Raw genomic sequence first — 23889 nt, forward strand, 5'->3', positions numbered from 1 at the left:
TTGTAGCAGGAGCTCCTTTGCATATTAGGCCACACCCCCTGATGTAGCCAATCCTCCAAGAGCTTACAGTGCTCTTAGAAAAAGAGGTGCCGGAGCTCATTAGCACAATTCATTGGCATCACTCATTGGCATATACCGCACACCCCTGGCATACTAAATTATAGCAGCTCAGCTTCTACCTTAAAACACTTCTTGAATTAGAGTTGTCATAAAACTTGACTCCCATTTTAGATTACTTTCTCCCATGCGGCCACTTGCAGCACAGAATAGTCTCCTAGTTGAAAGCATTTTTCTGAGTATTTATTACTTGAACAACGCCAACTGTAGTGCAGTCTCTGACAATCGTCAAGAGTCTTGGTATTAACAGAAAGCTTAACTGAAGTGTGATCAGAGACCGTTAACGCTTAAACGTTTTAAGAATGATAGCTTTTAGATAGTTAATTTTAAGGATTGCTTTTAACTCGACTTCTTTCAAAAGGCACTGAGGTGCTTTTAAAGTCAGTGGTTGTCCTACAAAGACATTAGCCTTTGGTCCTGTGTCACTCGATACAAAATTAAAAACAGTTAAGTTTTGTTTTTGTTTTTTTAAAGTAAGTTTGTCCAATCTTAGAATTCAGCAAAATTCTCCCAGGGGGTTTGAACAATGGAGCCCAGAAGCAAGTATTTTTCTTGGGGGGAGGGTAAGAAAGAAAGAGCACAACGAAATTTAGAGGTTCCAGAGCTCCTGGCCCAAAATGAGACCTGCTGAGACATGTTAAGGTGGGACTGTAATAGGGTTGCCAATCCCCAGGTGGGGGCAGGGGATCCCCCGGTTTGGAGACCCTCCCCCCGCTTCAGGGTCATCAGAAATCGGGGGGAGGGGAGGGAAATGTCTGCTGGGAACTCTATTATTCCCTATGGAGATTTATTCCCATAGAAAATAATAGAGAATTGATCCGTGGGTATCTGGGGCTCTGGGGGGGGCTGTTTTTTGAGGTAGAGGCACCAGATTTTCAGTATAGCATCTAGTGCCTCTCCCCAAAATACCCCCCAAGTTTCAAAAATATTGGACCAGGGGGTGCAATTCTATGAGCCCCAAAAGAAGGTGCCCCTATCCTTCATTATTCCCTATGGAAGGAAGGCATTGAAAAGGTGTGCTGTCCCTTTAAATGTGATGGCCAGAACTCCCTTTGGAGTTCAATTATGCTTGTCACAGCCTTGATCTTGGCTCCACCCCTAATGTCTCCTGGCTCCACCCCCAAAGTCTCCTGGCTCCACCCCCAAAGTCCCCAGATATTTCTTAAATTGGACTTGGCAACCCTAGACTGTAAGAGTAACCTAAGGTTGCCAGCTCTCTCTCTCCACATGCTTCTTAGCTCCACCCACACCCTTTCAGTCACCAACCAATCACCTCACTCGCTCATTCCCCCTTTCACACACCCCTTTCTCTACTGCAATTTACCAACAATTAAAGGCAAACACATATATAAGTTCAAATCATTACACCTACTCGTATGTTTTGCAAACTTCGCTTCCAAGAAACCCCTACACTTCTATATCCAAGGTAGGGTTGAGAAAGTCCTGGAGAATTGGAGGCGGAGCACAAAGAGGGTGGGGCTTGGGAAGGGGAGGGGCTTCAGCAGGATATAATTCCATGGACTCCACCCTCCAAAGCAGCCATTTTCTCCAGGGGAAAGGATCTCCGTGGCCTGGACTTAAGCTGTAATTCTGGGAGATGTCTCCACTTGGAGACTGCAAACAGAAGTGAGAAAGCTGGGATCCTTTTTGTGGAAATTACTCACAGCTGGATTTACCCTTGAAGTGAGAGCAGAAGATTTCCAGCCTCTAATGATCAACGATCTCCATAAACTGTGGAGTTTTGTGAGGAAAAATTCTGCTTTGTGAGCGACTGGCATTAAAATTGTGAGCTCCTGCATAAATTAGTTTGCTCTGGAGCCATTTTTCCTGAGTGAAGACAGAAATGTGTCAGCTGGAGGCTAAAAAAACTGAGCAAGCTCACACTCACTCAGCTTAGAGGGAACACTGCTAATGATTACACTTTGTGCCAGTTTGGTGTAGAGAGCCAGTTGATGTAGTGGTTAAGTGCGCGGACTCTTATCTGGGAGAACAGGGTTTGATTCCCCACTCCCCCACTTGCACCTGCTGGAATGGCCTTGGGTCAGCCATAGCTCTGGCAGAGGTTGTCCTTGAAAGGGCTGCTGCTGTAAGAGCTCTCTCAGCCCCACCCACCTTACAGGGTGTCTTTTGTGGGGGAGGAAGATAAAGGAGATTGTAAGCCCCTCTGAGACTCTGGTTCAGAGAGAAGGGCGGGGTATAAATCTGCGATCTTATTATTATTTGAAGATATGTCATTAGTGAGTTTGGTTGGCTTTTGCCTTTACATTTGATGGTGTGTTCCTTAGTGGACTTGGTTATATTATTAAATATTGGTTGAACTTGATGGAATAATTTCTATAATTATTACAAATTGGTTTATGAGATATATTTTCAGTTAAGAGTTTTATTTTTCAAGGAGTCTTGTAGAGGGTTTTTTTTTTGCCTCCTATCCCCCTGGAGATTGGCAACCGTAACCTTTTCTTCTTTTTTTCCCATTGAGTTTTGTCAGGCCCAACTTGTGTTTTCTGCTTCTTTGGGCTGATAAAATGTCATCCCAGCTCACGCCAAGGCAGACAGAAGAAGGGGGAAATGCCAAGGAGTTATTAACTTGTCACGGTCTCTCCATCACAAACGTCTTGGCACGTAGCAGCGGGACTCCGCTTCTCTGAGATCCTGACGTTCAGAGCTTCTGTGATAGAAGTAATCTTTGCTTGACTTCAGAGGCATCCTAATTCCCCCGGAAACCATTAGGGGTCAAGGATTCTCAAAACACGAAGATTCTAGTTTTGACCAAAATATCCAAGGGAGGGCTCTTAAGGTCATGAGAAAGCCTAAACATCCCTAATTTGTCTCGGAGTTTTTAGCCATTGCTCATCACGACCACCCCCTGGTTATTTAAGCAACTGTGTGAGCATTGACATATTTGTTTAACGGGAACAGAAATCATTTTGGGGGTCTTCTTTATGAACTTTCCCCAATCCCATTCCACCACATCCATATATAGAAGAAGAATGACAATTTGTGTTTAGCTGATCAGGAAAAAATGATCTGGCTTGAAAAAAGGGAAACTCATTTCTCATTGAATTTTTTTTTTTTTTACAAAATAATGTGCTGGAGTTTACCTTTGGATCCACCACAAGCTGCCCAACTCTGTCCTGAGTAGGCCTGCCAACTTCCAGGCAGCACCTGGAGATCTCCTGCTATTTCAGTTGATCTCCAGACAGCCAAGGTCAGTCTCCCCGGAGAAAATGGGTACTTTGGAGGCTAGACTCTATGGCATTATACTCCAATGAAGTCCTTCCCCTCCCCTTAGAATCAAAGAGTTGGAAGGGACCTCCAGGGTCATCTAGTCGAACCCTCTGCACAATGCAGAATATTCACAAATACCTCCCCCTAAGTTCACAGGATCAGCATTGGTGTCAGATGGCCAAAGAAGGAGAGCCCACCACCTCCCAAGGAGGAAGCCTGTTCCACTGAGGAACCGCTCTAATGGTCAGGAAGTTCTTTCTAATGTTGAGCCAGAAACTGAAATCCAATCTGCAATCTTATCAAGGAGAAAGTAGTGCCAAATTTTCAGACACCCCTGATGCACATCCATAAGACATAGTTCCTTCCAACCTGAAGCCAAAACATTTTTTTGCAGCCGTTAGTAATACCAAAATAAGTTCTCTGGTTTCACAATGGACAGATGTTCTAGGCCATAAATTTAGTAGCAAAAGTGCTGGATCTATGATTGTTGTAGCAAAAAAAAATCACGGCATTTTTGCCCAAAACCTGGAGTGTCATGTGCAATGTCGGCAGTATGATGACATCACTTCTGAGTGACGACATTGAGCCATGAGTAGGACCTGGCAATTCTGTGCTCAGCTCACCCACAGTGAGCCTTAAACTGCACCTGTACTAGCAAGCTAAAAATAATCTTTATCCTGCAAAGAGACAAAGCTGATGTGTATGCCAAGGAAGAATCAATCAATGTTCCGAGGTCAGGGGTGAGAGGCCAGCAAGCAGCGATGTCGATTCTGTAGACATCTGTCATGCGTAAAAAGCCAAAGATGCAGGGTAAATAAAATCACAGGGCAATGCTGCTCGGTTTCAAGTCGGCTGGCCCTGATGTGTCAGCCGAATAGCAGCCGAATAGTCACGTGTCTCCCAGGAGACCGAGACCGCTTTCTCTAGCTTCCGCATCCTAAAACTTTCAGATCTCTGATGGGAAATCATCTCTGGCAAGTTCTTCAGCCTTGAGTCAAGTAGAAAAATAGGAACCATGGGGTGAACTGATACAAAGTATCCCAAAACAACCTCACCGTTTACGGTATATAACAGGGGTCCCCAACCCCTGGGTCATGGACCGGTCCTGGTCCATGGCCTGTTAGCAACCGAGTTGTATAATTATTTCATTATATATTATAGTGTAAGAAGAAGAAGAAGAAAACAACACTGGATTTATATCCTGCCCTCCATTCCAAAATTCAGAGTCTCAGAGTGGCTCACAATCCTTTACCTTCCTCCCCCACAACAGACACCCTGTGAGGTGGGTGGGGCTGAGAGAGCTCTCCCCAGAAGCTGCCCTTACAAGGACAACTGCATGAGCTACAGCTGACCCAAGGCCATTCCAGCAGCTGCAAGTGGAGGAGTGGGGAATCAAACCCGGTTCTCCCAAATAAGAGTCCGCACACTTAACAACTACACCAAACTAATAGAAATGAAGTGCACAATTGTATCATCCCAAAACCATTGCCCCCCTCCCTCCGGTCCGTGGAAAAATGTCTTCCACAAAACTGGTCCCTGCTGCCGAAAAGATTGGGGACTGCTGGTATATAACAATCGACTCCTATTCCAATAAATATATTAATAACCATTTCATCAATTCTTGTGTCTCATGTGTATTATTATCAGTGCTTTTTTTGTAGTAAGAACTCCTTTGCATAATAGGCCACACATCCCTGATGTAGCCAATTCTCGAAGAGTTTTCAGGGATCTTATTATAGGGCCTACTGTAAGCTCCAGGAGGATTGGCTACATCAGGTGTGTGGCCTAATATGCAAAGGAGCTCCTGCTACAAAAAAAGCCCTGATTATTATATAACAATATCACCTATACAAAATACAAAATTCTAATTGCTAGTACAAAACTCATTAATAACAATAGTATCTATCTATTCAAAATGTATTGTAATGGTCCGATATTCACATAATCAAAACTCACATTTTACAGTATCAGTGCAACTGATGAGAAACCATGAATAGATAGATACTAGTTGTAGCAATGAATTTTGTACTAGTGATTAGAAATTTGTATTTTGTGTAGGTGATATTGTTATATAATGATACACGAGAGACAAAAGAATTGATAAACTGGTTATTGATATATTTATTGGAACAGGAGTTGTTCATTATGATCATTATTAGGAAGGGAATTGAAAACAAATCAGCCAGTATCATAATGCCCCTGTATAAAGCGATGGTGCGGTCTCATTTGGAATACTGTGTACAATTCTGGTCACCCCACCTCAAAAAGGATATTATAGCACTGGAAAAAGTGCAGAAAAGGGCAACTAGAATGATTCAAGGTTTGGAACACTTTCCCTATGAAGAAAGATTAAAACGCTTGGGGCTCTTTAGCTTGGAGAAACGTCGACTGCGGGGTGACATGATAGAGGTTTACAAGATTATGCATGGGATGGAGAAAGTAGAGAAAGAAGTACTTTTCCCCCTTTCTCACAACACACAAACTCATGGGCATTCACTGAAATTGCTGAGCAGTCAGGTAAAAACAGATAAAAGGAAGGACTTCTTCACCCAAAGGGTGATTAACATGTGGAATTCACTGCCATGGGAGGTGGCAGCAGCTACAAGCATAGCCAGCTTAAAGAGGGGATTGGATAAAAATATGGAGCAGAGGTTCATCAGTGGCTATTAGCCACAGCATATATATGTGTGTGTGTGTGTATGTATGTATGTATGTATATGTGTGTGTGTGTGTGTATATGTATGTATGTATATGTATGTATGTATATGTGTGTGTGTGTGTATATGTATATATACACACACACACATATATTGACCACTGTGTGACACAGAGTGTTGGACTGGATGGGCCATTGGCCTGATCCAACATGGCTTCTCTTATGTTCTTATGTGACACAGTGTTGGACTGGATGGGCCATTGGCCTGTTCCAACATGGCTTCTCTTATGTTCTTATGTGACACAGAGTGTTGGACTGGATGGGCCATTGGCCTGATCCAACATGGCTTCTCTTATGTTCTTATGTGACACAGAGTGTTGGACTGGATGGGCCATTGGCCTGATCCAACATGTCTTCTCTTATGTTCTTATGTGACACAGAATGTTGGACTGGATGGGCCACTGGCCTGATCCAACATAGCTTCTCTTATGTTCTTATGTGACACAGAGTGTTGGACTGGATGGGCCATTGGCCTGATCCAACATGGCTTCTCTTATGTCTTTATGTGACACAGAGTGTTGGACTGGATGGGCCATTGGCCTGATCCAACATGGCTTCTCTTATGTTCTTATGTATTGTACACAGTGATGTTGTTTTGGGCCACTTTGAGTCGAGTCGAAGCTTTATGTCACTATGTCTGGGGTCCTTTTGATCCAGGGGGCACCTTGGAAATCCTGACACAGGGCAGTGGGTGCAAGCACAAAATGGCTGTCACAGAAGGTGGAGCCAGCCACTAAACAGCTGTCACAAAAAGGCTGCCATGGCAGGAGGGGTCAGCCACAAAATGGTTGCGATAGCTTACCTTCTGTGACACAGTGAAGAACCTTGTCCTGTGGGGGCAGCTGCCGTCAAAGCATATTTTTTAAAAAAATCTATGCAACTGACCGAACCTTCAGTGGCCAATCAGAAGCCATGATGGGCAAAAAACCCATCTGGCCCTACTCATTTTCTGTCAACACTTGGTGGGCACCAGGGAAGATGTCTGCAGGTGCTATGGCACCTATAGAGTTGCCAGGTCCTTACCTGGGGGGTGGGAGAGAGCTTTCCAAGAGCAGGGGAGAGCAACATCACCCTGCACACCATCTCCAACCTGAAGATGTCACATGGAAATGACATCATAACACCGGGGACATCATGTGGTGATGCTCTGGTTTTGGGGACAAATTTGAAAGTAAAATTGGCTTCAAACTATCGCGTTTTGTCTAAAAACCAGTGTCACCATGGAATAACATCATATCTGTGGGACATCATCACACTGGAAACATTGTGAAGGATCATGGTGGTTGGGAGGGGCTTCCCCTCCCCAGCCAGCTGGACTGGACTGGGCAGGAGCCCACAACGTTGGGAGATTTCCCTGCTCCCACCTGGGGACTGGCAACTCTGGGTGCCCGCAGACATAGGATTGCGGAGTCCCCTGCAGCCTCCGGCGGGGGACTGTCTTTGTGTGCCCTGCAATGATGTCGCTTGCAAGTGACATCCCGTCGATGATGTCGTGTGCTGGCCACTCTAGGAGCTTCTGGGTGCTCTAGCAATTTGGGTTTCGGGACAAATTTGAAAGTAAAATTGGGCTAAAACCATAGAGTTGTGGCTAAAAACCAAATTGCTAGGGCATCCGGGAAAACCATAGAGTTTTCCCAGAAGCAACTAGAGCAGCTGGTACGCGACGTCACCGGTGTGATGATATCACTGTGAGTGATGTCATTGCGCCAGTGACGTTGGGGGTGGATCCCCCCCACCGGCCCAATGGATGCTGGCGGGTTGGGAACCTTCCGGGTGGGGGAACCCCTGTCCGGCCCAGGAACTTGGCAGCCCTATGCAGACACCATGTTGGAAAACCCTGCACTACGTGATGCCAAGAAAAACGCCGCTTCATTTCTCTGTGTGCGATAAACTACAGATGGCTGTGAGGTCCAACCAGGAGGGTAAGGCTGCTAAGAACGAACGCCCTAACAAACTCACAGGCTCGTTCCCTACCCCAAGATGAAATTAACGTCTGTTCTTTTGGAAGCAGATGTGTAATGGGAGCTCTGCAGAGAAATACAGCTTCCTCACCGTATGGACTCAGCGGGTGCTCGGTGGTCTATGGGTTTGCAGGATTACCAAATAGTGAGAACGAGCTTCCAGGGACAAAGGCCCGGCTTGGAAGGAATCGGAGTTCATTCAAGCAACCCTGAAGAGCCTGAGCCAAATCTGTGTTTAGATTTGACAGGATTTTTATTTTTTTTACCCTTCTGCTTCCGTTGGCTCAGATGCTGTTTGTATATGTAGAACGGGGGCGGGGGGGAAGCATTGCGGCAACTTAAAGACGAACAGATGCATTGGGGTTCTGAATGAGAAGCATTTAAGTAGGGAAGGATAGAAGGAGATTTCAACACAAGAGATTCATTGTCAAGCCACAAATGTCTCATTGTTTGTTTGTTTCTATGTTTTATTATATCTGTATCCCGCCCTCCCCTACGGTTGCCAAGTCATCCATGCCCTCCTAATGTACCATAGAGTTTTCCTTCCCAAATTGCTAGAGCTTCTGGGAAAACCATAGAGTTTTCCCGGAACTGCCTAGAGAGGCCTGTACTAGGCAGGAGCCCACAATGTTGGGGGATTTTCCCGCTCCCCGTAGAGAGGCCAGCGCGCAATGTCGCCGGCGCCATGATGTCACTTGCGGGTGAACCCCCACCCGGCCCATGGGCTTGGCTTGCCAGCCCTCCCCTCCGCACAACCAGGCTCAGGGCGAGTTCCATCACAAAAACCCACACTATTAAAATCAAATCCACAAGTTAAAATGCATCTCAAATAATCAGAACATGAACAACTAACCAGTGCCTCAGCCAATTGGGTCCCAGATGGTCACTTGGATCTGAGGCCCCTAGAGGGGAGGAGGTGGTTCCTGCATCGTGCAGGGGGTGGGACTAGATGACCCTCGAGGTCCCTTCCAGCTCTGATTCTATGAATGGATCCATCTTTCTGTGCATAGAGCTTTAGGAACAGGATTCATAAAACAGCTTTTTAAAAAGTCTTCGGCCCATCCATGCCAAGACCTTAGGAGGGCCAAAGAGGTTCCATTCGCCGGCTCCAGACGTTACAGAAATAGAAAAGCATTAAGAAAACAAAGTCCCCCAGTTTCCTGCATCCTGCTTCCTCCGGCTCCTGCTGCCGCTTTGAGCCAGTGCCACGAAATGCCTTGCAAGACATCCACTTTCGGCTATAGTAACATAATTTCCCCGGCTGCCAAATTGCCCGCTGAGGAGAAAGGAGGTTAGGGGGCCCATTGTGCTGGATGTCTGCGGAGGTCAAAGGATGAGTCGGGCTGTGCCAAAGGACCGGCGGTGACAGCGCTGGAGAACAAGCGCATGAATTGCAAATCCGGCAGACGGCCCGCACACAGGTCCACCCGGCCTCCCTGATGATGATGTTATGGAGTTGCTACAGATCATGGTTGCAGAGGGAGGGGCTGGGACTGTGGTTTTCTAAAAAGAGAGAGCAGGGGTGGAATTCTGGCAGGAGCTCCTTTGCATATTAGGCCACACACCCCTGATGTAGCCGATCCTCCTGGAACTTACAGTAGGCCCTGTAGGAAAAGCTCTGTAAGCTCTTGGAGGATTGGCTACATCAGGGGTGTGTGGTCTAATATGCAAAAGAGTTCCTGCTTTAAAAAAAAAGACCTGCCAGCTGGTAGGGTTGCCAATCCCCAGGTGGGGGAAGGGGATCCCCTGGTTTGGAGACCCTCCCCCTGCTTCAGAAAGCGGGGAGAAGGGAGGGAAATGTCTTCTGGGAACTCTATTATTCCCTATGGAGACTTATCCCCATATAAAATAGTGGAGAATCGATCAGTGGGTATCTGGGGCTCTGGAGGGGGGTGTTTTTTGAGGTAGAGGGACCACATTCTCAGCGTAGCATCCAGTGCCTCTCCCCCAAATACCCTCCAAATTTCAAAAGGATTGGACCAGGGGGTCCAATTCTTTGAGCCCCCAAAAAGGTGCCCCATCCTTCTTTATTTCCTATGGAAGGAAGGCACTTAAAAGAAGCACCGTCCCTTTCAATGTGATGGCCAGAACTCCCTTTGGAGCTCAATTATATTTGTCATACCCTTGCTCCTGGCTCTTAAAAGGCCTACTCTAGGCTCCAGAAGGATTGGCTACATCAGGAGTGTGTGGCCTAATATGCAAATAAGGTGCCCCATCTGACAACTTCCTTTCCCAGAAAGTGAAGAAGGAAACAAGGGGATCTGCTATCTTGGATTGATTCTCACCAACAAGGAAGAATTGATTGAAGAAGTGGAAATAGTGGGCACGCTGGGCAGTAGTGACCATGTGATTTTGGAATTTACAGCCTTAGGGAAGGGAAAAGCAATACATAGTCAGACTTATAGGCTGGACTTCAGAACGGCAAACTTCAATAAACTTAGAACTATGCTGGGTAAAATCCCATGGTCAGAAATACTTAGGAGGAAGGGGGTTCAGGAGGGGTGGGAGTTTCTTAAAAGCGAAATACTGAAAGCGCAATCACAGACGATTCCAGTGAGAAGAAAAAATGGAAAAAGCCTAAAGAAGCCGATGTGGCTCCATAAACAGCTCTCTAAAGACTTGAGAAATAAAAAAGACTCCTTTAGGAATTGGAAGGAGGACCTTATAACCAAAGATGAATATAAACAAATCACCAGTGCTTGTAGAGAAAAAGTTAGGAAAGCTAAAGCTCAGTATGAGCTTAGGCTGGCCAAAGATGCTAAAAACAACAAAAAAGGGTTCTTTTCTTATGTTCAGAGTAAGAAAAAGAGTAAGGACATGGTAGGCCCATTGTGAGGGCAAGAAAGTGAAATTGTTACAGGTAATGAAGAGAGGGCGGAACTGCTCAATTCTACTTTTCCTCAGTCTTCTCTTCTGAGGGGAACGGTGCTCAACATGGCAAAAACAGAACATATAAGGAGGGTATGATGTTCCAACCTAGGATTAGCATAGAGGTAGTACATAAACACCTAGTTTCTTTAAATGAAACTAAGTCCTCGGGGCCAGATGAATTGTATCCAAGGGTTCTAAAAGAGCTTGCAGATGTAATTTTTGAGCCACTGGCTATTATTTTTGAAAATTCTTGGAGAACAGGAGATGTGCCGGAAAATTGAAGGCGGGCGAATGTTGTCCCCATTTTCAAGAAGGGGAAAAAAGAGGATCCGGGTAATTACTGACCCGTCAGCTTGACGTCTATACCTGGAAAATTTTAGAACAAATCATCAAACAGTTGATCCTGGAACATTTAGAAAGAATGGATGTGATTACTAAGAGCCAGCATGGTTTTCTCAAGAACAAAGTCTGATCTCTTTTTTTTGAGAAAGTGACTACCTTGCTGAATCGGGGGAATGCTGTAGACATCATTTATCTTGATTTCAATAAGGCTTTTCATTGTTGACAAGTTGGTAAAATGTGGTTTGGATCCTGTTACCGTTAGGTGGATCTGTAACTGGTAGACAGATCGCACCCAAAGAGTGCTTATGAATGGTTCCTCATCCTCTTGGAGAGGAGTGACAAGTGGAGTGCCTCAGGGATCTGTCCTGGGACCTGTTTTGTTCAACATCTTTATCAATGATTTGGATGACAGAATAGAGGGAATGCTTATTAAATTTGCAGATGATACTAAATTGGGAGGGGTTGCAAACACAGAAGAAGACAGAAACAGGATACAGGATGACTTCGACAAGCTGGAAAACTGGGCTAAAACCAATAAAATGAATTTTAACAGGGATAAATGTAAAGTTCTGCATTTAGGTAGGAAAAATCCAATGCATGGTTATAGAATGGGGGAGACTTGTCTTAGCAGCAGTATGTGCGAAAAGGATCTAGAGGTCTTAGTGGATCATATGCTGAACATGAGTCAACAGTGTGATGCGGTGGCTAAAAAGGCAAATGCTATTTTGGGCTGTATCAACAGAAGTATAGTGTCCAGATGACATGATGTGATGGTATCGCTTTACTCTGTTCTGGTAAGACCTCATCTGGAGTACTGTGTTCAGTTTTGGGCACCACATTTTAAGAAGGACATAGACAAGCTGGAACGGGTCCAGAGAAGGGCAACAAAGATGGTGAGGGGTCTGGAGACCAAGTCATATGAGGAAAGGTTGAAGGAGCTGGGGATGTTTAGCCTGGAGAGGAGGCGGCTGAGAGGTGATAGGATCACCATCTTCAAGTACTTGAAGGGCTGTCATCTAGCAGATGGTGTTTTCTGTGGCCCTGGAAAGTAGGACCAGAACCAATGGGTTGAAATTAAATCAAAACATTTAAATCAACATTAGGAAGAACTTCCTGACCGTTAGAGCAATTCCTCAGTGGAACAGGCTTTTTCAGGAGGTGGTGGGCTCTCCTTCCTTGGAGGTTTTTAAACAGAGGCTAGATGGCCATCTGTCAGCGGTGAATATCCTGTGAATTTAGAGGGAGGTGTTTGTAGGTTTCCTGCATTGTGCAGGGGATTGGACTAGATGACCCTAGAGGTCCCTTGCAACTCTATGATTCTAAGTTCCTGCTATAAAAAAAGCCCTGGATAGACGAGGAAGGAAGGAAGGAAGGAAGGAAGGAAGGAAGGAAGGAAGGAAGGAAGGAAGGAAGGAAGGAAGGAAGGAAGGAAGGAGAAGACTGCAGATTTATGCCCCGCCCATCTCTCTGAATCAATCTCGGAGAGGTTTACAATCTCCTTTATCTTCTCCCCGCACAACAGACCCCCTGTGAGAACTGAGAGAGCTCTCCAAGAAGCTGCGCTTTCAAGGACAACTACTGTGATAGCTATGGCTGACCCAAGGCCATTCCAGCAGGTGTAAGTGGAGGAGTGGGGAATCAAACCCAGTTCTCTCAGATAAGAGTCCACGCACTTAACCACTACACCAGACTGGCTCTTTCAAGGACAACTCCTGTGAGAGCTATGGCTGACCCAAGGCCATTCCAGCAGCTGCAAGTGGAGGAGTCGGGAATCGAACCCGGTTCTCCCAGATAAGAATCTGCACACTTAACCACTACACCAAGCTGGATCTCTGGCTTAGCATCTGAGATCTGATGAGACTGGGCTAGCCTGGGCTATCCGGATCAGGGCAGATTGGTGGCAGAAAGTGCTTAAGGTTTTCAAGGCCAGAGACATTCAGAGGTGGTTTGCCTTCTGCTCCTTCACAACGCTGGTATTCCTTGGAGGTTTCCCGTCTAATCCAGGGCTGACCCTGACAATATTAGGCTAGCCTAGCCTATCCAGGTGGGGGCATTTCACTCTTATAGATGGATACAGGGGTGGAATTCTAGCGGGAGCTCCTTCGCATGTTAGGCCACACACCCCTGATGTAGCCAACCTTCCAAGAGCTTACAAGGCTCTTTTTGTAAGCTCTTGGAGGACTGGCTACAACAGGGGTGTGTGGCCTAATATGCAAAGGAGCTCCTGCTAGAATTCCACCCCTGGATGGATACAAACATTTTTTTAAAGCAGGAACTCCTTTGCATATTGGGCCACCCCCCTCCCCCTGATATAGCCAATCCTATGAGAGCTTACAGTACGCCCTGTAAGAGGAGCCCTGTAAGGTCTTGGAAGATTGGCTACATCAAGTGGGTGTAGCCTAATATGCAAAGGAGTTTGTGCTACCAAAAAAGCCCTGAATACAAACAACCACTAAATGCAAAGTGAGGAGAAGTTTCAATAGCAGCTCTCCCCCAAGGGCAAAGTCTGTGAGGTTGTGGTACCAGCTTGGAGAAAGCATGAGGCTCTAGAAACCTGTCCTCCATTTCTGGAGGCTACATTTCTTTCTTTCTGTGTGGCTGTCTTTTTTTAATTTATCTTCCTTTTCTGAGCAGCTTCCTCCCTTGGTAGTTTAGTTTACTTTTGCCTTAGATGCCTTTTTCTTTATCCGTGTGACAGATGGGAGGCATGTTTTTGCCAAGAGTTCTCCTTTTCTCCCCCCCCCCCCTTCTAACCAGAGTGAGGAGTTTGTTCAGTTTTGTTTAGTTTTATAGCTCTCTGTTCTGACCTCTGAGCCAGTGAGTCTTCCCAGTCTTTTAAAGTTCATTTCAGAAAGAACTGCTGAATCATTGGGCAATTCTTCTTCTTCTCCTGAGAGCCAGTTTGGTGTAGTGGTTAAGTGTGTCTGGCTTTCCCATATCTTAGTCACACACTCTTAACCAGGGGTGGCAAAACGGTAGCTCTGGAGCCACATGTGGCTCTTCCACACAAATTGTGTGACTCTCAAAGCCCCCACTGCCCTATCATCCAGCTTGGAGAAGGTTGTTCCCTTTATAAATCACTCCTCCAAACCAAGCCAGCCAGCAGCTTGGAGAATGAATTTGAAGTTAAATTTGCTTTCTCCCCCCCCCCCTCTGTATTTTCCTTCCTGCCTGCCTCCTTCCTTCCTTCTGTCCTTCCTCCCTCCCTTCTGTCCTCCCTCCTTCCCTTCTGTCCTCCCTTCCTTCCTTCCTTCCTTCCTTCCTTCCTTCCTTCCTTCCTTCCTTCCTTCCTCCCTGTCTTTCTTCCTTCTTTCCTCCCTCCCTCCTTTCCTTCCTTCCTTCCTTCCTTCCTTCCTTCCTTCCTTCCTTCCTTCCTTCCTTCCTTCCTTCCTTCCTTCCTTCCTTCCTTCCTTCCTTCCTTCCTTCCTTCTTTCCTTTCTCCCTCCCTCCATTCCTCCCCCCCTTCCTTCTTTCCTTCCTGCCTCCTTCCTTCCTCCCCCCCCTGCCTTCCTGCTTCCTTCCTCCCTCCCTTCCTGGAGAGTCAGTTTGGTGTAGTGCCAGTTTGGAGTAGTGGTTAAGTGTATGGACTCTTATCTGGGAGAACCGGGTTTGATTCCCCACTCCTCCACTTGCACCTGCTAGCATGGCCTTGGGTCAGCCATAGCTCTGGCAGAGGTTGTCCTTGAAAGGGCAGCTTCTGGGAGAGCCCTCTCAGCCCCACCCACCTCACAGGGTGTCTGTTGTGGGGGAGGAAGGGAAAGGAGATTGTGAGCCACTCTGAGACTCTTCGGAGTGGAGGGTGGGATATAAATCCAATATCTTCTTCTTCCTGTCTTGGGGCTCTCAAACATCTGACATTTATCTATATGGCTCTTACATTAAGCAAGTCTGGCCACCCCTGACACAGGAGAAGCATAAGGTTGTCAACCTGTGGGAAATATTCCATCCCCGATAGGTAAGGGGATGAATCATCTCTCCTGAAGCATGTGAAAATGTTTAACAAACCAGTTGTGCACATCTACAGAAAGCTCTGTGCCTTGGGAGTTTGGGCATCCCAAAGTCAACTCAATTGCCACGTGGACACACCTGGAAGCACTTAGTACGGCAAAATAACTCTACCACAATGGGTGATGTTGCACAAGTTGTTGAATGAGTGGTCATTACGTCGTGAAGGCTGAATAAGCCTTTGTGTTTTGTGTAACTGGAGTGCGGGAGACCAAGCTATAGTCAGGTTTGCTTTACGTGTCATCTGGAAACATGAATGGAGCCCACAGGCCATCCATGGTCAATAAACCTCTTGGATTCTTGCAAAAAACAGGGCAGTTGTCATGAGGCCTCATTTTGGGCTGGAGCTCACAGGAGTGGAACTTCAGAACCTCGAAATTCATTGTGCTCTTTCTTTCTTTCTTTCCTTTCTTTCCTTCCTTTCTTTCTTTCTTTCTTTCTTTCTTTCTTTCTTTCTTTCTTTCTTTCTTTCTTTCTTTCTTTCTTTCTTTCTTTCTTTCTTTCTTTCTTTCTTTCTTTCTTTCTTTCTTTCTTTCTTTCTTTCTTTCTTCCCTTCTTTCTTTCCCACCCCCACCCCAATACTTGCCTCTGGGCTCCATTGTTCAAACTCCCTGAGAGAATTTTGCTGAACTCGAAGATTGGGCAAACTTTCTAATATTTCCCCCCACAAAAAAAGGGGAAATAACCAAAACATATAAAGCAGGCAAATGGAAATCTTCCTCATGTCTCTAGAGCCACATAGGAGAAAGTCAATTCTAGTTCAAGAAGCATTTTAAAGGTAGATGCTGATCAGATATAATTTAGTACACCTTCTGGTGATGTCAGGGGTGTGTGGCATATGCAAATGAGTTGTGCTTACATGGGCTCCAGTTTTGGATTTTATGCCCAAATATAATCTTCTTTCATCTAACAATACATATCATTCTTGGCTATATTTTTTTAATTTCTTTCTTTTTTGTTTTTGGCTCTGGATCTCCCACTGCTGAGATGAAGGTCTCTTATTTTTTAAGGCATATATTTATTCTTACGGTGCCTTCAATCGGTTAATGGTTGGTAACCACAGGCTAATACATTGATACTTGTATCAATATTCCTCTCTTTTTTTCACTCATGGTTATTATATTTGTATGCTTGCCCTTTTTGAGTTGTATTGCATTCTTTTCTCTTTTCATCACTATGATGCTTTATGAATAAATACAGTTGACTTTTATTTAACAAAAACACAAACAAAATGTGTTGTGCTAATGAGCTCTGGCACCTCTTTTTCTATGACATGACCCCTGCTTGTCCTGCGGTTGGTACCACTGCAGAGCTTTCCTTGGAGCCAGGCCTGACCAAGCATCCCGCTAAATATTGTCGGTTTTGCCAATACTCAGCTACTAATTACGAGTACTGTGGGACTGTATAACGGGGCTCTGAAGACAACTACTTGTTCTCTGCTGCAGGCATCTGATTTCATCCGCCATTGCAAGAGAACATCAGCTCTGCCATTTATCCATCCAGTCCAGCATCCTGTCTCACATAGTGGCCAACCAGTTCCTCTGGGCAGTCATCAACAGGGCATAGAGGCCAAGAACATCAGAAGAGCCCTGCTGGAACAGACCAGTGGTCCATCTAGTCCAGCCTCCTGTCTCACGCAGTGGCCAACCAGTTCCCCCGGATGGCTAACAACTAGGCTTCCCAACCCTCCCGCCCTGGCGGGGGACCCCAGGATTTCCACCCTCTTCCCCCGCTCCCCCAAAAAAACGGAAGGGGGGGAAGGGGGGGAAACGGCGCCGGGGAGCATGGTGAGCCGCTGCATCCCGGAGCGAGCAAGGCCGCTGCGCCACTGCTGCCCCCTCCCTGCCCACCGCAGCTGCTCCTCCGAGATGAGCCCAGGCTGAGCCCATCTCGGAGGAGCAGCCAAGAGGCGGCAGCAGCGCAGGGGAGGGCGAGGCAGGCCAGGAGCATGGTGAGCCGCGAATCCGGGCCCTTCTAGGACCTGGACTCGCGGCTCGCCACGCCCCCGGCCCGCCTCAACCCCCCCCTCTGATTTCACCCCAGAGGCGGAGCGGAGTGGGCAAGGCCGCCGCGCCACTGCCATCTCTTCTTCGCTCGCCGTGGCTGCTCCTCCGAGATGGGCTCAGCCTGAGCCCATCTCGGAGGAGCAGCCACAGCGAGCGGAGAAGAGGCGGCAGCGGCGCAGCGGCCTTGTCCGCTCCGTGACGGGGCGGCTCGCCACGCTCCCCGACGCCGTTCCTCCCTCCCCCCTAGCTCCACCCAGTATCTCCTGGCTCCACCCCCAAAGTCTCCTGGCTCCACCCCCAAAGTCCCCAGATATTTCTGGGGTTGGACTTGGGAACCCTACCAACAACCGGCATGGAGGCCAAGGGCTGATTACGAGTACTGTGGGACTATATAACGAGGCTCTGAAGACAAATACTTGTTCTCTTCTGCAGGCATCTGATTTCATCCGCCATTGCAAGAGAACATCAGCTCTGCCATTTATCCAATGAAACAAGTTTCTAGAATTTAATTACCCTTGATGAAAGGAAGGCAAGCGATGAAAAGTGGCACAAAGCGAGCCTCTTTATGGTATGGTGTCCTGATCCTGTGGAGGACAAGTTTGTTACTAGGGAGGGGTTTTTTTAGGCAGGCCTGCAGAAGACATGAGTGCAACTTAAAGTGCTTTCTGGCCAGCATAGGCAAAACATAATAACATCAGAAGAGCTTTGCTGGCTCAGACAAATGGTTCATCCAGTCCAGCATCCTGTCTTACACAGTGGACAACCAGTTCCTCTTGTGAGCCAACAATAGGACATAGAGGCTGAGCCCTTCCTAAGAACAAAAGAAGAACCATAATGGATCAGACAAGTGGCCCATCTAGTCCAGCATCCTGTCTCACATAGTGGCCAACCGGTTCCTCTTGTGGGCCAACAACAGGGCAGAGAGGCCGAGGCCTTCCTAAGAACATGAGAAGAGCCCTACTGGATCAGATGAGTGGCCCATCTAGTCCAGCATCCTGTCTCACGCAGTGGCCAACCAGTTCCTCTTGTGGGCCAACAACAGGCAGAGAGGCCTAAGAACATAAGAAGAGCCCTGCTGGAACAGACCAGTGGTCCATCTAGTCCAGCCTCCCGTCTCACACAGTGGCCAACCAGTTCCTCTGGGCATAGAGGCCATAGAACATCAGAAGAGCCCTGCTGGATCATACCAGCAGTCCGTTTAGTTCAGCATCCTGTCTCTGAACATTGGAACACAGGTCCCTAGCAGCAGCCATTTTGTAGTGGTGCCCACTGGATCCTGGGGCCTCTGGCAGGTCCCACTGCTGCTGACTCTAGGCTTGCTAGCTCTGAGATGAGAAACACCTGGAGATTTGAGGGAGGGAGCCTGGGGAGAGGGGGGTTGGGGAGGGGAGGAACCTTAGAGGATGCAATGCCATAGATCAGGGGTGGCCAATGGTAGTTCTCCAGATGTTTTTGCCTACAACTCCCAGGAGGTATGGACTGGGTTGCCATCAATATGCGGATGACACCCAGCTCTACCTAATGATGGGTGGCCAGTCTGACTGTACCCTGGAAAATCTAGACCTGGCATTACAAGCCGTGGCCTCTTGGCTCAGACTGAGTCAGCTGAAATTGAATCCGACGAAGACGGAGGTTCTCTACCTGGATCGGGGCGGTCCGGGGAGAGAGATCCAGCTGCCGGCCCTTGACGGGGTGCCACTAATACCGGTCCCCAAGGTCAAGAGCTTAGGCGTGCTCCTTGAGTCCTCCCTTACAATGGAGGCTCAGGTGGCAGCCACTGTTAGATCTGCCTTTTTCCATCTTCGGCAAGCACGGCAGCTGGCCCCTTACCTGGACCGCAGCGACCTAGCGACAGTAATCCATGCTACGGTCACCTCAAGAATAGATCACTGTAATGCTCTCTACATGGGGCTACCCCTGACGCTAACCCGGAGACTACAACTAGTGCAGAACGCTGCGGCACGGCTGTTAATGGGGCTACCACGACGGGGGCACATCCAGCCAGTGCTGAGAGAGCTGCACTGGTTGCCTGTTGTGTTCCGAGTTCGCTTCAAGGTGTTGGTATTAACCTTTAAAACCCTTTATGGTCAGGGACCTGCCTATCTACGGGACCGCCTTTCCCCATATATCCCCCAGAGAGCACTGCGATCAGGGACAAAAAATCTGCTGTCTGCCCCTGGCCCAAAAGAAGCCAGACTATGCGCAACAAGATCTAGGGCCTTCTCGGTGGCAGCACCAGAACTCTGGAACACCCTCCCAGAAGCTATAAGGGCCCTGCGGGATCTGTCGGCGTTCCGCAGGGCCTGTAAGACCGAACTGTTTAGACAGGCATTTCTGGTTGACTGAAAATGAGCTGCCACCGGACATCCTACAGAAGCTGGTGGTCATAGTCTGAACCCAATACCGCCAGACTGGATCGAGATAGCGTAATAGTTTTAAACTGATAAATGTATTATGGTTTTATATGTTTTATGGAATGATTGTTTTTATGATACTGTAAGCCGCCCTGAGTCAGCTTGCGGAGAGGGCGGGATATAAATGCAAAGTAATAAATAAATAAATAAATAAATAAATCAGCCCTAGCCAACATGGCCAATGGCTGGGGCTGATGGGAGTTGTAGGCAAAAAACATCTGGAGAGCTACTGTTGGCCACCCCTGCCATAGATTCCAGCCTCCAAAGCAGCCATTTTCACCAGGGGAGCTGATCTTGGTCATCCGGAGATCAGTTGTAATAGTGGGTAATATCCAGGTGCTGCGTGGAAGTTGGTCACTCTATAGGTTGGCCCCCCCCCCCGCCATCTACTTTTCCTGATCCCCATTTATGCACCCTTCCCCCATCCCCTCACTTGCGAAGGCCATGCCACCAGTATTCTTCGCTGTCCACACGGTGCAGGAAGCCCCAGTGAATGCACTGTGAGTGGTGCAGAGGCCTGTGAGCCAAGGCAATGGGGGATCACACAGGGGAAAGGGCAGAGCAGGCAGGTGTGGCATGTGGGTCGGTGGATGGGTGGAAAAGACCCGGTGGAGAACTTCTGAGCAAAGAAAGAAGATACCATTCTTGCACTACTAACCCTCAGAAAAGGGAGCATATCTGAATGAATGGGGAAGTCCATCTGCAAGCGCCAGACCTAGGGACTAACTGAACTATATCCCCCATAATGGCCTATCTTGAAGGCACAGAGCAAGCCTTTCCCCCTATACTAATAAGGCTGCTAGCTACGTATTCCACCGAGGGCAGTAACATTGAGGAACTGATCAGTTGTAATTCTGGGAGACATCCAGGTCCCAACCTGGAGTTTGGTGGGGGGGGGGCAACCTTGCCCCACTGATGGACTTCCTGATGGTGCCTGGTTTTTTTGCCCACTGTGTGGCACAGAGTGTTGGACTGGATGGGCATTTGGCCTGATGCAACATGGCCTCTCTTATGTAACCCTATCAACACAAACAAGATTCTCTGAAATATACAGAATTCTGTCTATGCTCACATGAGAATAAAAAGAAGATTGGATTTATACCTTGCCCTTTGCTAACCAGAGAAGTCTCAGAGCAGTTTACAAATCTCCTTCCCCTCTTCACAACAGACACTCTGTGGGGTAGCTGGGGCTGAGAGAGCTCTGACAGAAACTGCTCTTGAGAGAAACAGCTCTGAGAGAACTTGTGGCTGACTCAAGGTTCCCACAGCAGGTGCGTGTGGAGGAGTGGGGAGTCAAACCCGGTTCTCCCAGATAAGAGTCTGCACACTTAACCACTATACCAAACTGACTCCCAACAGGCATTTATCTAATATTATTTTCCAAGATGGGTTCAGAAAAAGCTGAGTTTATCATGATCTTCTAGATATGGAACAGGGGTCACAGGTTGTGTGGGGGAGTAGATTTGCTGCATCATGAAATGGGTTGGACTAGATGACCCTGGAGGTCTCTTCCAACTTCATGAATCTATAATACCAAGATTCACCACTGGGGTTTACCCTCAGGACTCTTCTCTGGGTTGGACTAGATGACCCTGGAAGTTCCTTCCAACTCTATGATTCTATGATTTTCTGCATAATTTTTTTACTTGGCCTTTGTACAAGGTCCCTCAAGGTGGTCCCATGTTCTCCCCCCCCCCTCATGTTATTTTCAAAACCATCCGATCAAGGAAGTGAGGCAAAGAGAGAGGAAACTGCCCCAAGGTATCCCAGTGAACTTTGAGGCTGAATGGGGAGGGGCCGTGGCTCAGTGGTAGAGTATCTGATTGGCATGCAGAAGATCCCAGGTTCAATCTCTGGTATCTCCACTCAAGAAATCTGGAAGTTGGTGAGGTGAAAGATCTCAGCCTGAGGCCCTGGAGAGCTGCTGCTGGTCTGAATGGACAATACTGTCTTTGATGGACCAAGGGCCTAATTCAGTATAAGGTAGAGTAATGTGCTGGGAATGGCCCATGGCTCAGAGGCAGAGCATCTGCTTGGCATGCAGAAGGCCCCAGGTTCAATCCCTAGCATCTCCAGTAAAAACATCTGGCAGGTGGTGATGGGAAAGACCTCCGCCTGAGACCCTGGAGAGCAGCTGTTAGTCTGAGTAGACAATACTGACTTTGATGGACCCAATGGTCTGCTTGGAATGCAGAAGGTTCCAGGTTCAATCCCTGGCATCTCCAGTCCAAAGGACCAAGCAGTAGGCGATGGGAAAGACCTCAGCTTGAGTCCCCAGAAAGCAGCTGCCAGTCTGAGTAGACAATACTGAAATTGATCGACCAAGGGTCCCATTCAGTATAAAGCAGCTTCATGTGTTTGCAGAGGGGCAGAACACATGCTTGGCATGCAGAAGGTCCCAGGTTCAATCCTCACCATCTTCAGTTAAAAGGACCAGGCAGTAGGTGATGGGAAAGACCTCGACCTGAGACCCTGGAGAACAGCTGCCAGTCTGAGTAGACAATACTGACTTGGATGGACCAAGGTCCAGTTCAGTATGTCAGCTTTGTATGCATTCATTGGAACTCATGACCGATACCCCACACTGCTCAGCAGTTACCCTACAACATGCCTGTGCCTTATCAAAGAGTAGCCACGGTCTGTATCTAGACCAGGGGTGTCAAACTCATTTCTTATGAGGGCCGGATCTGACATAAATGAGACCTTGTCGGGCCAGGCCACGTGCATCATAAAAAGTAAAGCCAGGTAGTGGAGATATAAACTTTATAAAGGACACAGACAAAAACAGAGATTTTTCTTTAAAAAAACTTAAAATAAAACATGATTAAAACACTCGTTGGTCTTAAAGGTGCTTTCTTTGTATCTCTCATGTGCAATCCAGGTTCTCAATAGCACAGTAGAGTTACTGAGCCAAGCCTCTCTCTTCCGTCTATTAGGTGAGGCCCCTCCCGATCCCCTGGGGAAGGAAGGAAAAAGCAAGAGCTTCCTTTGAAGCAAGCTACCCTTGCCCCCTTTCCTTCCCAAGGGAGGAGCCTCAGCCAATGGAGAAAATTAAGGCTTTACTCTGTAGCTCCTGTGTGATTGAGCAAGCCTGGCAAAGCAAGTTGTGATGCAGAAGGAAGCAAGAGAGGGGGAGAAGGAAGCAGATGACAGCCAGTTGCTTGGGGGCCTGATAGGAGCCCTCCAGGGGCCTGATTCGGCCCCCGGGCCGCATGTTCGACACCCCTGCTCTAGACACTCAGGAAACAGGAAGAGGGTTTCTGTGGCAGATGGACCAGCTTTCAGGAATTATTCTCTTTTTAGAAATTAAGCAGACGTCACTAATATCTGCCCCCCTCTGATGAAACAGCGGTGTTTGGTTTCTTCGCAGCTGTCCCCAAAGTGCTCTCTTACACCAAAATCAATTCAGAATAATTTACAGCTGATCCCCGAGTTCTTTCGGCATGTATGTCTTGGATTTCCTGCTCCCCGCGAGGGAGAAGATAGGGTCGTCCATTCAAATAAAGCCAACAAGCAACAACACAGCTTCTCTTCTCTCCTTGGCCATTAGGAACGTCACAACGAATCCCTCCCTGTGTCCGCTAACTTTAGACTAAGTGCAAAGCCAAACTGGAACCAGGCAGAAGAGATGGCGAGTTCTCGATGTCAACTTTAATTTCAGTGCCAGAGCCCCTTGGAATTGCTGTCTTTACCCACCAGGCAACGGTACGAGGACAGAGCATTAAATCAATCCCTAGAGAACCACAACAACATCTTCAAAGCACCGTGGGATCTTATATACAGTCTCCGGTTATTCCTTTTCTCCTTTCGACAACATTTTTGCCCTTAATGCAATCTGATACAGCTTTAGGGATACCTGAATAATGTACAACGTATACGTTGAATTCTGTTCGCGCAAAGAATGACAATCCTAAAAGTGAATCTCAAAACTGGGTAGGTGCCGGTTATGAAACATTGCACAGACTTATTTCTGCCCAAACCTAATAACGCATCTCGCAGTATGTTGTTCTCATGACTCTGAACAGTGGATTTTTTGTGACGTTTTTTATATAACTAGAGATGTGAGAAATCATAAAAGAGACTCCTTAAGGCTTTCAAGAAGCTACCTTAAAAGGCAGGCCACTCCGGTACACAGACTCAAAGTACTTCAAAATAGGCACAAATGTGATTTTAAATGCATAAATACAGCTCCATTCCATGCTACAAGAAAATACACCCCTGCTTTGTGC

At 47.2% G+C, this 23889-nt stretch overlaps 1 protein-coding gene across 1 annotated transcript in view; it reads right to left on the reverse strand.

Annotated features, from left to right (window-relative positions):
• TMEFF2 (transmembrane protein with EGF like and two follistatin like domains 2) overlaps positions 1 to 23889 on the reverse strand; it is a 358980-nt gene that overhangs the window by 331358 nt on the left and 3733 nt on the right. The gene's annotated exons all lie outside the window — the stretch shown is intronic.

Source organism: Heteronotia binoei, chromosome 16 (genome assembly GCF_032191835.1).
Source record: "Heteronotia binoei isolate CCM8104 ecotype False Entrance Well chromosome 16, APGP_CSIRO_Hbin_v1, whole genome shotgun sequence".
NCBI classification, from domain to species: domain Eukaryota; kingdom Metazoa; phylum Chordata; class Lepidosauria; order Squamata; family Gekkonidae; genus Heteronotia; species Heteronotia binoei.